The sequence below is a fragment of the Phocoena sinus genome, chromosome 7, assembly GCF_008692025.1.
Source record: "Phocoena sinus isolate mPhoSin1 chromosome 7, mPhoSin1.pri, whole genome shotgun sequence".
Taxonomy (NCBI): Eukaryota; Metazoa; Chordata; class Mammalia; order Artiodactyla; family Phocoenidae; genus Phocoena; species Phocoena sinus.
In genome coordinates, this window is record NC_045769.1 from 59723820 (window position 1) to 59735620 (window position 11801).

The 11801-nt window shown below is 42.3% G+C and overlaps 1 long non-coding RNA gene across 1 annotated transcript; it reads left to right on the forward strand.

The window, feature by feature from the left end:
* Positions 1-2312: 2312 nt before the first annotated feature.
* LOC116756964 lies at positions 2313-8141 on the forward strand. The gene is made up of 3 exons (XR_004350803.1): positions 2313-2793; positions 6920-7031; positions 7118-8141. It is a non-coding gene; the product is annotated as an uncharacterized LOC116756964 (long non-coding RNA).
* The last annotated feature ends 3660 nt before the right edge of the window (positions 8142-11801 follow it).

Here is an 11801-nt window from a genome sequence, read left to right on the forward strand (position 1 = left end):
TTCTCTCACCCGTCTCAGTCCCCCACTCCCATGCCCAGCCTCCCTCATACCCTCGGGGCACTCCTTGATGCCAGGTGAGTTATTCACTGGATGCATGTTCCCTCAACTACAGCCATTTGTGAACAACCCTCATGATTGTGCTTTATCCACAAACCATATGGATTATGATTTATTTACTATTTTTCTTTTAGTAACACATAATGCCCACGTTAGCCTCATCCTGACCAACAATATCTCTGGAGCCACAAGTCTCTCATGACAATGAGGTCAGTGACCTCAGCCAATGGCTAGGTGGGGTCTCCCCTCTCAATGAGGAAAAATCCACCATGGCCTGGCTGGGAACAGGAGCGGACTGCACAAGGGCCTAGAGGAGAAACCGGGCTCTCTTCATGGAGGCAGTTTTCTCTAAATAAGAAGACACTGGCAGCAAGCCCTTCTAACACGAACGGGCACATGTCTGTTCACCATTGACAAACATTAGGGTTCCTGAGGTCCAAGAGGGTGAAAGGCGAGGTGACTGAGAAGAGTGAGGGTGAAGGTTGTTGAATGCGTCAGGGGTCTGCAGGGTGGAGGCAGGCACGTCGGGCCTATAAAGCCATCTCGGGGCACTATGGTAGGAGCTCACTATATGAGGTGGTGGCCCCTAGAGTCTGTTCCCGTGATTCTGCACTGCACGACTCTCTGCTTTGGTTATTGCCCACTGTCAGGAAGATGGGCGTCTTTCTGGGTAAAGGCTTAAGGCTGACAAAGATGCCAAGCTGCAAACACTTGGATCCCATCAACATTAGCACAACTATTAGTAATAATGTTTTTTTTTTTTTTTTTTTTTTTTCTGGAGCATACCATACCAAAGGCTCTGAGGAATTCTGTAGTAAAACAACAAAGAAACAACGGGGTTTATTTGGCTTAACTGAATGTTTCCTAATCCTCACTATCTTGACACCCAATCTTTGATTCATAACATTCCCTCTTCTCACATGGTAAGCTTTTAAAAAATGATGGTGAAATACAAGTATCCCAGTTAAAGACAATTTTGCAAGAATTTTGTGACAGTCCCACAGGTCCCTGGAGTCTCCTCCAGGGTATTGCTAAAACAGTGTTGGGAAATATGGTTTTCACTGTGGTCTTGCTGGAAGTTGGGGTTAAGTTATCCTGTTTTCTTTTCTCCTTAGATTGGGCCATAAATCTCAGAAGATATAATAGCTTACATTTGTATGGAATTTTATAGTTTACATCATCACATACATTACCTCAGTTTCTCCTCACAACAACCTTGAGGGTAGGGATTATTATTCCATTTTATAGATGAAGAAATGGTCTCAAAGAGCTTCAGTAACTCATTCGAGGCCTAAAACTAGCCTGAGGCAATGCCAGGGCTTAAGTCAATCTTTTTACTTCAGATCTGGCGAACTTCCTGTATTTCTAATTTTTTTTTTTTTTTCCCTTGAGCACATCACTTTGTTTTTTGGTCACATCAGACTGCTGGCTCTAAATTCCTAGGATTTGGGGTTGTAATCCCCTCCCCCAATCTGAAATACTGTTTTCTAGTGAAGCCTTGAGGATCACCAGGGGAAGGCACTGACGATGGTTCTAGCACCTTGAAGGCCTGGAGGGCACCTGCAGGGACATCAAGGGGCTCAAACCCCCTTGAAGAGGCCCAGGACACAGGTGAGCTGGGCATACCTGGGCCTTTTGCTCCTTCACCTAAAATCTTTCCCACTCTCCACCATGCCTCAGGGGCCGAGAGCGTCCAAACATTTTCTCTAAGGAGCTGCAATGTTGCCTCTTACTTCCCTGACCCTAAGAGAGGAGCCATTCGCGTGAAAACTTGATTTACCGAAAGAGCCTCCTCGAAACACCTTTGCTCGCCTTTAACCCGTTTGGCGGGTGTCACTGGCTCAGTGTTTGCCGATTCCGGGTCCAGAAGCGCCGAGACACAGGCGGCCAGCGCGGCCAGGGCCTCAAGTGTCACGGCTTCTAGCTCCCTGGGGAGGGAAGGGGTCTTCACCTCCGCCGGGTGCCCAGTTCCCTGCAGGGCGCGGGGGAGGGAAGAAGGAAGGAGGGAAGAGAAGGAGGGGGAGGGGACATGGCAAAGAGAGAGGGAGGGGAGGGTAAGAAGGGAGAGGGAGGGTGTAAGAGTGGGAAGAGAGTGGGTGCTGGGAAAAAGGGAGAGCCGGAAAGGGAGGGGAGAGGTGGAGGCGGAGCGGAGGTGGGGGGAGGGAACGCGAGCCACGGGGGGGGCGGGGCTCGGGGCGGGGGTTCCTGGCCACGCCCTCCCGCCTGGGCCCCGGAATTCTGGCCGGGCCCGCGGAAGTCGTACGAGGTGGCTGGTGATCGCTTGCGTACGTCGAGGGGAGCGCCAACTCCTGTTTTCCGGACGTCCCCGGGCGGCCTGGGGGACAGCTGGGGCGTCGCGGCCCGGGGAAGGGAGCGGAAGTCAGCGTCGAAGCCGCGGAAGGAGGGGCGGCTGGCGGAGGGCCCGCAGCCCTTGAGGCCGGTTCAGCTGCACTAGTGACCGAACGCGGGTGTGAGGCTGGAGTGTGGCCGCGCGGTGCTTTCTGTAGAAGGCATTGGCCAAGAGCGCACCTAGCTTCAGGTGCTCGTCTGAATGGCGGGAGCCTGATGGCCCGGGGTTCAGTGTGACTCCTCCGATTCCCCAACCAGCCTCTCTCCAAGGGGCTCCCATATCTGAGAGTGAGGTCTGCATTTCTGTGGTCCTCATGTGGGAAACTGGCAGAAGAAGTGCGGGGGAAACTTCCAGGTTAAGGTGTGTGAATGCGAGCATGTACCGAGGTATGTGAGCCGGAGTGTGCATCCATGAAGAAGAATGTCTTTGTTCCAGGAACCCCTCTCCCCAAACTTACACCGAGTGGTGGGGTGAAAGCGAGGCAGTGTGTCCGAAATCAAAAAGCCAGGAGGTCCCCTGGGAAGCCGTCTTCCAGTAGGACCGAAGTGCTGAGCATCTTTGAAGAATGGTCCAGACACCTTGTCTTCCTTCCTGTCCTGCCCGTGGTGATCTCCTAGGAAGCCTATCATTGAATAGTCATGTTTATTGCATTTGTTTTCCTTTCTTGCCTAATTACTCTCTCTTCCCGACCCCAGGTAACAAGCTCATACTTTCGTTTCTGCTAACACTTAATTGGATGTCTCCCCTTATTGTTTGACTCCCCTGGGCTTTTGGACACCTCATAGAAGGCAGTGCTGAGTCCAGCTCTGGAGAAAGACTTTGATTGAATCTCATCTCCACCACTAACTAGCCCTATGCTTTGAGGCAAATCACTTAATCTCCCTACACTGCAGTTTCCACCGCTGTGAAATGGAGATAATAATAATACTCACCTTACCAGGTTGACTGGAGGATTCAATGAAATGATTCATGTAGAGTTTATCTAGTCTTATCTGTGAGAACCATGAGCCCCCTTTCTCCTAAGCTACCCTGGGTATCCCCTCTTATGCGCCCCATTATTTTGCCACCTAATCCATTAAGCAGGGGGTTGCTTGACATGTTTTCTTTGTGTACATATAGGTGGATTGTTTCCTCAACCTGCTTTTTAAGTTCTTTAAACATAATGTCATTTCTATGTATACTCTGACACCAATTTGATACATTTCACATAGCTTGTGTTCAATACATATGGATTGAATAATTAATAAAATTTATCTGATACCTAGAGGTTTTTCTAGAAAATTTGAAGTTACGAAAAAGGAAAGCTCTTCATGGGGCAGGGTAAATAGAAAAAAACTTAATAGATGAAGTTTATCTTGTTCATTATCTTGTTCATAAAAGGTATCAATTATAGTAATTTCAGTTATATAAAGAAAACTGTAAAAATGACAATTGGAAGTGAACATGACAAAGTATAGAGTTGATGCCTGCTGGAGTAGAATTATGAGTGGTTTCTTTTTCTCCTGCCTTATACTTTTTAGTCCTTTCCATGCTTTTCAGAGTATGTATTACTGTGTTACTTAGGAAAAGTACTTTATACAATTTAGGTTATAAAAATGATCATATTTTGGATACTTAGAGATGGAGGGAAAAAAATCCTGAGAATAAAGCAATAGTTTTCTTTTCTTCTTTTTCAGACTAGTGAATCTTTTCTGATTCGTGCTAGAAATCAACTGATTAGTTTTGAAGTATAAAGACATCTCCTTTTCAGTGACCAGAATACTTGTCTTGCCTATTTAGGCACTTCCTTTGAAGGATCAAGATCCAAGGCAGGGAATGAAAATCATAGAAGGGTTCATATTAAATCCAGAGTCAAGGCAAAATGGTCTTAATGGTTATTTCAACCAAGCTGTAGCAGTCTAGTGAATTTTGACCTTTCCAGTGATTTTCTTTTTTGGCTTAGAGATGCACCAGTGCTGTTCTGCTTGTATTACTATAACTTTTTTTTTTTTTAGTTAAAAATGCTTTATTGCTAAAAAAATGCTAACCATCATCTGAGCCTTCAGTGATCATAGTCTTTTGCAGTAGTAACATCAAAAATCACTGATCACAGATCACCATGACAAATATAATAAAAATGGAAAATTGTGAAATATTGCGAGAACTACCAAAATGGGACCCAGAGACATGAAGTGAGTGAGCAAATGCTGTTGGAAAACACTTTTTTTTTTTTAAATTTCAAATTTGCGATTTACTTCAAACAGAGTTACCTTCTGTTTTTATTGAAAATGAGGACAACAGCTTGATTTATTTGCACAGTTATTCTTTCATTCAACAAAAATTTACTAAGCATGTACCAAATGCCACACCCTGTGCTGGTGTTGGGAATATCTTCCAGGAGGTTAGGGTCTCATTGATGGACATGCATATATAAATAATGATGTTATAGAGAATTATCACAGGAGCTTTGATACGTCCATGAGTAGGCAAACTTACAGCAGCCAGTGGGACATGAAGGAGTAGCCCGTTGTAGTGGGGCAAGAGCACAGTGAGAAGGAGGAGACAGGAAAAGCTTCATAGAAAACTAGTTATCTGGGCCAATTACAAATCTTTAGCTTATAAGTGGGTAGTCCTTCCTGATGTGAAACTATTATTTTTTGCGTACTTTGCCCTAATTATGTTTTCTTATTATATTCTCTGATACATTAAGGGTATGCTTTGTGATTCCTTACTTGATAGGGACAGTGAGTTTATAATGGTCAAGTCCTATTCCACCATATTCCAAGGACTGGCCAAAATTTAAAAATATATAAGTCCTTTTATTAGATATGATTGAGGCTTAGAAAACACCTTAAACCTTAAACTTTTTATTTTTACTTAAAGTGTATACATTCATTCCCCAGTCTTTAGGTGTTGGGCTCACTGTGGGTCCTCTGATTAAACTTACTCATAGTTTTGTCTTGCGTTAGTTCCACTTTTTTTGTTTTTGTTTTTTGTTTTTTGTTTTTTGTTTTTTGTTTTTTTTTTTTTTGCGGTACGCGGGCCTCTCACTGTTGTGGCCTCTCCCGTTGCGGAGCACAGGTTCCAGACGCGCAGGCTCAGTGGCCATGGCTCACGGGCCCAGCCGCTCCGCGGCATGTGGGATCTTCCCGGACCGGGCACGAACCCCGTGTCCCTGCATCGGCAGGCAGACTCTCAACCACTGCACCACCAGGGAAGACCCCACTTTTTTTTTTTTAATAAATAAATAAATTTATTTATTTATTTTTGGGTGCATTGGGTCCTTGCTGCTGTGTGTGGGCTTTCTCTAGTTGTGGTGAGCGGGGGCTAATCTTCATTGCGGTGCGCAGGCTTTTCGTTGCAGTGGCTTCTCTTGTTGCGGAACGTGGGCTCTAGGCGCACGGGCTTCAGTTGTTGTGGCTCACAGGCTCTGGAGCACAGGCTGAGTAGTTGTGGCTCATGGACTCTAGAGCGCAGGCTCAGTAGTTGTGGCCCATGGGCTTAGTTGCTCTGTAGCATGTGGGATCTTCCCCGGCCAGGGCTCAAACCCATGTCCCCTGAATTGGCAGGCAGATTCTTAACCACTGTGCCACCAGGGAAGCCCTAGTCCCACTGTTGAGTCATTGTGTTTAGGATTTCCAACCTCTGTTTTTCTATAGTGGAGAGAGAAAATAAAGACCCTTGTAAAACAATTATAAGTGAGGAGTTTTTTAGGCTTTACAATTTCTTTCTTCATCTTTTACCGTTTTCTAGCTCACAACTAATTTGACATCAGTTTTTATTATTTATTTTTTAGTGACCTGCCTTTATAGAGTCTTTTCAGAAATCATTCAACTTCATTTTTATATCATTTTTCATGTCCACTTTATCTGTTTTGAGTTTTTTTTTTTGCACTCATTTCATTATTTTATGTAATAGACATAAACACATTTTAGAATAAATAACTGATTCCAAGGATGCAATTCAACTGTTCTGTAATGTTTCATTTAAAAAATGTTAGTCATGACCCAGTGAATTTATTTCAACCCAGTAAATTGATATGAAGACCTACAATTTGAAAAATACTGTTTTAAAGAGTAGTCACCTAGCATTCAGTGCACCTGGCATCAGTGGGGGTTAGAGAGGGATAGAGAGTGAAGGTTAATCCAGTTAGTTAGTTAAGCATTGTTTCATTAAGAGGGCTTCTACTATATTAAAATTTTGTTGGATTAAATTTCTGGGTCAACCACCAGGGTTTGGAAATCTCCTTGCACTCAAGTTTTGGATGTGTGGCTTGAGTTTTAAAGAAACCTGGCCTGGATCTAAAACTCTCAAGCTTAGAGTTAGTGCCAATGGCCCACAGAGTTCATGTTATATAGTTAACCAACCATGACTGAGCCATTTTAAGGCCATTTTTATTATATCCTTTTCTACGGATAGAACAAGGAAGTTAATTGATAAAATGTCTAAGCTAATATAAGAAAACAGTTTTCCTAGTTTGTGACAATATCTGGGCTTCTGAGAACGTCCATTTAAGTCCTGTATTCTTTCCAGGGACACAGCACTTGAAAGATATTTGATGGTACCAGAAAAGGATATGGCAAGCAAGAATATTTAAGTTGAAGTCAAGACCTTCCTTCTTGGTGGAGCTTCCCAGATAAAAAAGGTATTGGAGGCTATCCTGCCAGAGAGCATAGTAAAGACAGATGGGTATTTTCCTGGGTTGATAAATGTATTTACCCTGATCTGCAGGACTAGCTCTCAGAAGTTTACCCCTTTTCAAAATGCCTGTTGTTCACGGAAGATGTGGCCAGGGAAGGATGGACCATCTTTGGCAAAGTATCTGGGAATACCTGCCTGCAACTCAGGTACCTCTAACCCCTTTTAAATGAGGGCACACAGTGTGATGTTCTTCATTTTTGAGGATGTTAGGCCTGGAACCTTAGGTTTGGTGTGGAGATTGCTTGGAAATAGGGCTTGTAAGGGATATGCACTAGGCATATCTCCTGGCTTCACGAGCTGTTTTTCTAAATCCTGAGATGGAGCTCCCTCTTGTAGATATAGAGAGAACACAATAATATCAGAGAGAGAAGCCAGCCAGTTCTGCAAACTGGCCTAATGAGAGGTAATCACAGGTGTGCAGTCCCCAAAACTCATATTATCAATGCAACTAGAATGATGAGGTTCTCAGGGACTGATTCATGCTAGCCAGACTCACTGAAGTCTTTTGAACAGAATGCCAGTTCACAATGGGGAAATTCATCTCCAGTGATCAGGAGACTCCTGTTTGTTCTCCAGGACCCTCACTGCTAAATCCTGTGTACCTGGGGAACCAGAAAGTTGTTTGGTGATCTCAGAATCACATGAGAGAAGTGGATGGTCTTATGGGTTGAATTGTGTCCCCTCCAAATCCATATGTTGAAGTTCTAGCTCCTTGTACCTTGGAATGTGATCTTATTTGGAAATAGAGTCATTCATTGCAGATGTAATTGATTAAGATTAAGAGTAGGGTGGCCCATAATCCACTATAACTGGCATTCTTATAAATGGGGATGGCAGAAAACTTAAGTCGTTTTCAACGTAAAATATACTGTTATAGATGTAAGTTGTTATATGTAAGCCACATGGTAACCACAAAGCAAAAACCTATAGTAAATACGCAAAAGAGAAAGAGAACGGAATATAGGCATACCACTAAAGCAAGTCATCAAACGACAAAGGAAGAGAGCAAGAGAAGAAAGGAACAGATAGGGACTACAAAAACAGCCAGAAAACAATTAACAAAATGGCAATAAGCACATACCTATCAGTAATTACTTTAAATATCTATATAACTGGACTATATTCTCCAATCAAAAGACATAGAGTGACTGAATGGATTAAAAAAAAAAGACTGAGGGCTTCCCTGGTGGCGCAGTGGTTGAGAGTCTGCCTGCCAATGCAGGGAACACGGGTTTGTGCCCTGGTCCAGAAGGATCCCATGTGCCGCAGAGTGGCTGGGTCCGTGAGCCATGGCCGCTGAGCCTGCGCTTCTGGAGCCTGTGCTCCGCAATGGGAGAGGCCACAACAGTGAGAGGCCCACGTACCGCAAAAAAAAAAAAAGACCTATATGCTGTCTACAAAAGACTCACTTTAGATGTAAGGACACACAGACTGAAAGTGAAGGGATGGAATAGTCTGTGCAAATGGAAACCAAAAGAAAGCTGGAGTCGCTATACTTATATCAGACAAAATAGACTTTAAAACAAAGACTAAAAGAAAAAGAAGGGCATTACCTAATGATAAAAGAGTAAATCCAACAAGAATTTATAACACTTGTAAATATTTATGCACCAGCATAGGAGAACCTAAATATATATAGCAAATGTTAACAAATCTAAAAGGAGAAATAGATAGCAATACAATAATAGTAGGGAACTTTAATAACCCACTTAAATCAATGGATAGATCATCCAGACAAAAAATCAATAAGGCAACATTGGTATTAAATGACATGTTAGACCAAATGGACTTAACAGATATTTACAGAACATTCCATCCAAAAGCAACAGAATATATTCTTCTCATGTGCATATACATTCTTCTCTATCTATTTTTCAAGATAGAAAATGTGTTAGGTCACAGAATAAGTCAATAAATTTAAGAGGATTGAAATCATATCAAGCATCTTTTCTGACCACAATGGTATAAAACTAGAAATTGATTTTATGAAGAAAACTGGATAATTCACAAATATGTGGAGATTAAGCAACATGCTACTGAACAACAAATGGATCAAAGAAGAAATCTAAAGAATAATTTTAAAATCCCTGAGACAGATGAAAATTAGGAATGTAACATATCAAAATTTATAGGGAAGTTCATAGCAATAAATACCTACCTCAAGAAACAATAAAAGTCTCAAATAAACAACCTAATTTTACACCTCAAAGAACTAGAATAAGAAGAAAAAATGAAGCCCAAAGCTAGTAGTAGGAAGAAAGTAAGATTAGAGTGAAAATAAATAAGAGACTAAAAAAAAAAAGGAAAAAATAAAGTAGAAAAGATCAGTGAAACTAAGACCTGGTTCTTTGAAAAGATAAACAATGTTGACAAACCTTTAGCTAGACTCACCAAGAAAAAAAGAGAGAGGACTCAAATAAATAAAATCATAAATGAAAGAGGAGATGTTAAACTGGTGCCACAGAAATGCAAAGGATCATAAGAGACTACTATGAACAATTATACACTAACAAATTGGACAGCCTAGAAGAAATGGGTAAATTCCCAGAAACATACAACCTGCTAAGACTGAACCTTGATGAAATAAAAAGTCTGAACAGACCAATTACTGGTAAGGAGTAATCAAAATTCTCCCAACCAACAAAAGTCCAAGACTGGACAGCTTCATTGGTGAATTCTACCAAGCATTCAAAGAATTAATACCAATCCTTCTCAAATTCTTTCAAAAATAGAAGAGGAGGAACTCTTCCAAGCTCAACTTCCGAGGCCAGCATTACCCTGATACCAAAACCAGGATTAAGGATGCCACAAGAAAGGAAAATTACCGGCCAATATACTTGATGAACATAGATGCAAAAATCCTCAACAAAATATTAGCAAACTGAATTCAATAATACATTAAGAGGATCATACGCCATGATAAAGGAGGATTTATTCCAGGGATCCACAAATCAGTCAATGTGATACACCACATTAACACAATGAAGGATAGAAATCATATGATCATCCCATTGAAGGAAAGCATTTGACAAATTTCAACATTGTTTATGATAAAAACTCTCAACATAGTGGGTATAGAGGGAATGTACCTCAACATAGTAAAGGCCATATATGACAGGCCCACAGCTAACATCATACTTCATGGTGAAAAGCTGAAAGCTTCTCCTCTAAGATCAGGAACAAGACAAGTGTGTCCACTCTTGCCACTTTTTAGTCAACATAGTACTGGAAGTCCTAGCCAGAGCAATTAGACAAACAAAACAAAGCAAAACCCAAATTGGAAAGGAAGAAATAAAAATGTCACTATTTGCAGATGACATGATATTACATCTCTTCTTCTTGTTTATACGTTCTTTTTTCTGATAGGTCAATGCCATGTGTCATATCTCAATTTTCTTTGCCATACTCCGGGTATGTCTTACAGTACACCTGGGTTGCTCCTGCCAAGCATTTACACGTACTACCCAGGCTATTCTGTTTTAGTTAATGAAAGAATCAGCTGCAGGCTGCTGATTAAAAGAGACAAATGAATACACCAAAAAGAAAAGCAGATCTGTGACCCCTGCCTCTCAAAATTTTGATTTGTAAGTTTATGGTGGGACCCAAGGATACTCATGTTAAATAAGCATCATAGGTGCTGTTAACCTCACTGATTATCTGTTGATTTGTGCTAGATTCTTTCTTAGAGCATAATCTAAATTCCAGGTTCTGGAGACACCCAGCTTGGTCCAACCTTGGTAGGTTGTACTCGTAGCTTTAAGGACCTAGGCATTCCCCAGCTAAGAGTTCAGAAGAAGAGTGGGTATCCAAGCCAGTCCAATTTGTTCATTCATTCATTCAACAAATTTTTGAGCATCTGCTATGAACTAAATACTGTTCTAGGGTCTGGAGATACATCAATAATACAAATAGATACAAATCCCTTACATTCTAGCTGGGAGTAAACAGTCAACAAATCAATAAATACACTAGGTGAGCCGTGCTATAGACAAATACAAGCAGTGTAGAAGGATTGTGAATGCAGAGGGTCTGCGGGCATTACAGTTTTCAAAGGCGTGTCCTGGGTAGGCCTCACTGACAACATGACTTAGGTGGGCCATGTGGTTCTCCAGAAGAAGACTGTCCCAAGCAGAGGGGACAGCCAGTACAAAGTCCCCGGTCAGAAGCTGAGCACACCTGGCCTGTTAACAGAAACAGGAGGCCAGTGTGCCTGGAGTGGAGTACGAAAGGGAGGGAGGTGGCAGAGGCTGAGGTCAGAGGTTACAGGGGAGTCAGATCATGTCCTTACAGGGCATTGCAAGGCCATTGGCTTTTACTCCAGTGAGACGGGAATCAATTGGAAGATTCTGAGCCGTGACATGATCTGACTTATATTTTTAAAGTATCGTTCAGGCTGCGGTAGGAGGGACAGGAGCAGAAGCAAGGAGGACCAGTTAGGAGATGACTCCAGTAGTGCAGATGAAATGTTGATGATTGGCAATAGGGTAGTAGCAGCAGAGATGGTGAGAGGTGTTAGATGTTGGATAAAATTTGAAGGTAGAACCATTTTCTGACAGATTGGATGTGAACGTTGGAGAAGACAGATGTCAAGGAGGACTCTAAGCAGGGTGAACCTTACAATTCTTGCTTGGAATGCTGAACAGAAGCATGTCCAAATGAGGAAGCACATGGCAGGCATCCTATGCCCATGAGGAGAGTCAAACTGTGGGTGGCA